We start from the raw sequence: 3,890 nt of genomic DNA on the forward strand, positions 1-3,890 counted from the left end.
CCACAAATTCACACTAAATTAGGCACAGATCTCAGTATACAAAAACGAATATCTTTATTCCACTATAAATCAACCTAATTTATCTTTTACGCTGTGGCTCTGTGTTGAAAGAAGTCAGCAATGACTTCCATTATTTTGGTCCCCACCTTTGAGGGTGCATCTCAGCTTGGGACGGGACTAGGTGGGGCGCAAGGTTAGTGCCAAGGTATTGGGAGATCCATTTGTTTTTCGTCTGCTCTTTGAGGAGGCCCCAACCAAGATGTCTGCAGTTCCTTCTAGTCTTCCTTTACAATACTGATACATCTGTGCCTCCTTCCTGTTCACATGGCCCCTTTGGGTCCAGCAGCTCCCTGCTACTTCAGGTCCCGTCCAGGGTCTGGAAGGTTCTGTAGGCCCACACCACACAGCCATCCTTCTCCCCAGACTTGCTGCCTTCCTGAGGTAGAGGGGTAAGGTAAGAGGGAGGACCCACCGTGCCCTTACTTGAAATTTTTATCCATCTGTCCTGACTCCGGTGGAGGCCCATGGTTCTGATCCCGCAGGGAAGTCCCCCTCTCCTCAAACTGTTCACTTCCGAACACTTTGGCTGTCCTCTAAGCCCTCTCCAGTCCTCTGAGGACTTTCATAACATAAAACACAACTCACAGAAGTTTTTTGTTCTCATTGTGCTTTGTATCCTGCCATATCCCTCCCCACCTGAGGGGACGAGACAAAAGCCTGCTGTCCACGCATAGAACTGGGGAAGGGGAATACCAAGAAAAAAACCCGTTTCTCCATCACATGTGTATCCCATTTAACTTCTCGGGTCCTTGTGAAGTGGTCTGTCCTTTTCCTGAAACTAACAGTGAGGGGAAGAGGCACTAATGGGAGTTTTCACATTCGGGAACTAGTAGATGAAGGCCCCTCCTGTCCTCGGGGTATTTAAAGGCAGGATTTTCCCTTCCCCACCTCACCCTCCACGGCTCCATCCCCCCATGGCTTCATCTTACACTCTTGGTGATCAAGTTCTCACTCAAGAACTGGGGACCTGGTCTTCTCAGAGGAAGACTCACAGCTGTGAAGGTCTGACAGTAGATGACATACTTGTCTTCCAAGTTTGGAAAAGGGGATTTGTTCCTTTGGGTGTTTTATATGTTTATCCCTTCCCCCACCTCAGTTATGAGCACCCCCCAGAGTAAATCTGTTCCAGGGGGACATGTTATTGTACAGTACAGCCACAGCGATGAAGGGAAAAGGGAGCATTAAGACGGCTTAAGTGGGAAGATCACATACTGCTTGTAAGAGCTGAAGGAATTCAGAACAAATGACAGGCAAAGAGGTGGTGCATTAAAGCAAAATACCACTTTAAAAAATCTGACTTGTACCAAATCCCATTTGCAAAGGGAATTTTATTTTGTTGTTGTTGTTCTATTACAGTGGTCTCAATTTCCCACACTGCTCTCCCCAGCCCCGCTCCCTACCTACCCCTGCTCCCACAGTCAATTACAAAGTGAATTTTAAAATCATTTCAAAGCACACTCATCTTTCAAAAGACACTTGTTTTAAAGAGTACAGTTGGCTTTTGGTCAAAATATGAAGTTTCGGTAATGCACAGTAACAATTGTAGTATAATTACCGGCCACAAAATACCAGGTGCCTAACCAAGCCTTTTCCACTCATTTAAGAGAGCCAAGCCAAACAAAAATGCCCTGCCTAGCCATACCCAGTAGTTTATGAGCTCAGTCTTTGTCACCAGGAAGGAATTAATTCAAAGAGCAAAGCCATTATTAGGCACAACCAGGCATTTCTGTTGTAAACATCTTTTGTTAATACATGTTGAGAGCTGAACTTTCTCACATTTGAAAGAGGCCAGCTTGAGAGAGAATTTAAACCAAGCCAGTTTCAAGGTTGTTTCCTTTTCTCTTTTCTTCTCTTCTGTTTTCTTTCTTCGCTTTCTGACATCATACCCTACTGTCTGCACAGTAGGGAAGCACTGGCCTTGGAGCCCCAAGACTCCCCCACGTATCATTTGACCTAAGGATTGCAGTGTTCTGAGCTCTGCTGTGAACAGATTGCTTTTGCACCAAGGAAATGAACAAGGAAAGAACAGACAAGGCCCAGGAGTGTTATAAGGAAGAAATATATTAAGAGACTTACAGATGCACTTCCTCATTATTTGTAAGGAAGCTATTTCCTAGATTCCTTGAGGTATAAAAAGCTAAGTGCATTTGCTTAAGTTAATAAATTTTATTGAATTATTGTGATAATACCACAAAGCAAAAATGTTTTATATTTCTTCTCTTTTTATTGCTTCCTGTTCGTTATTGAGAGAAGAAATCCAATGTAACTTTTTTTGTACTCTATCATAATGAGGTTATCTAATTTGTTTTGTATGTGCTTCTGAATGTATGTGCATGTATGTCTACATAATTAGATTGAATAAGACAGCCATAGTGTGTGGTTGCTGCAAACACAGATGTACTGCTAACAATGGGGCCCAGTTTTTTTGGAGCAAAACCCCATCATAAAAGCCCTCTGCTATGCTTTGGAATGGATTATTCTGTACTGGGAGCAAATACAAAATCTTCACTTCTCAGAACAACCTGAAAAATCGGTGGTATGTACTTTCTTCTCCTTTCCTAACCCTGGATTAGAAGAAAATTCTACATTCAGCTAAGATGACCAATCCACCTTGGTTTGTTGGTGCCCCACGTCCCATCCCAGAAGCAGTGTGGAGCCCGAGGTTCCATTGACAGACTCTCTGGGTCCTGTGCACTTCTTTGCCTGTAGTCGCAGAGGAGGCAGCGATGGTATAATGGACACCACTGAGCAGGGGTTGTGAGCAGGGAGACACCAGTCTTCACCGTCTTCTCTCTGTCCTCCCACGGTTGGTGCTGATCTGCATTTCAGGGAAAAGAGAGGGTAACTTATCTGGCTTAACCATGTGACAATTCTGCCTTTGCAGATCAAAAAAGGTCTAATATCAGCAATGCATGTGATTCTACCTAATACTTGCCCAATATCACAGAGTTAGTAGGTGCTAATTCCACAGTTTGAACTCTCAACTATCCCAAAATGATAACTGTACATCTGTATTTTCAGATGACAGACCAGAACTTGGAGCAAATGCATTTAAAAATAAACAAACAGTGCTATCAGTAGACTACTTCCTTTCTTCTGTAGTCTCTGGTTTCACTACTGACTTTATTCATGTCATAGCGTGAAAATTGGCTTTCAGTCAGATAAAACTGCCGAGCTGAAGCCAGCCCATCACACCCGCTTTCTCAGGCTGGCTGCCGCAGAACCCCCTGCCCCCAAATATTTCTCCTCAGGGTGGCACAGAGCCACATACCCCAGCTCCCCAGATGACTCTCTCCATTAGACCCACTCAGCTATGGCCACATGACTTCTACCCAGAGCCATTGTTAAAATTCCTCTGCAAACCCTATCAACCTTTCCTGTTAGCACACCAAGGATTTTCTTATCATCAGGTTAAGTGAGCTCAGGACTTGGATCAAGTGAATTTTATTTGGGAGCTGATGGGTAAGCTCAGGAGCATGAGGCTGATAAATCATGGACCGTTAGATGCAGCAGCAATGTGAGAAGCTGTATTGGCCAATCCCAGCATTGCACAGCAGAGGAAACTGATATTCAGGTGCCACAGCTTTGGCGTGCTCATTTTAGGTTGACCAGTCACCCCAGTTTGCCTGGGACAGAGGGGTTCCTGAGTGTGGACTTTCAGTGCCCAAACTGGGAAAGTCCTGGACAAACCAGAGTGAGTTGGCCACTCTGCTTGATGGAAGCCCCAAACTCTTCTGTTTCCCTTCACAGGTTGGAGAAAACTCTAGGTGGGGAAATGACAGCAAACACAAATTTACACCTCACAGCTCAACCACAGCTGGCTCCCCTGA

At 44.7% G+C, this 3,890-nt stretch overlaps 1 long non-coding RNA gene across 1 annotated transcript; it reads left to right on the plus strand.

The window, feature by feature from the left end:
* Positions 1-1,491: 1,491 nt before the first annotated feature.
* On the plus strand, positions 1,492-2,578 carry LOC118499869. The gene is made up of 2 exons (XR_004902414.1): positions 1,492-2,157; positions 2,414-2,578. It is a non-coding gene; the product is annotated as an uncharacterized LOC118499869 (long non-coding RNA).
* Positions 2,579-3,890: the final 1,312 nt, after the last annotated feature.

This window comes from Phyllostomus discolor, chromosome 4, assembly GCF_004126475.2.
Source record: "Phyllostomus discolor isolate MPI-MPIP mPhyDis1 chromosome 4, mPhyDis1.pri.v3, whole genome shotgun sequence".
NCBI lineage: Eukaryota > Metazoa > Chordata > Mammalia > Chiroptera > Phyllostomidae > Phyllostomus > Phyllostomus discolor.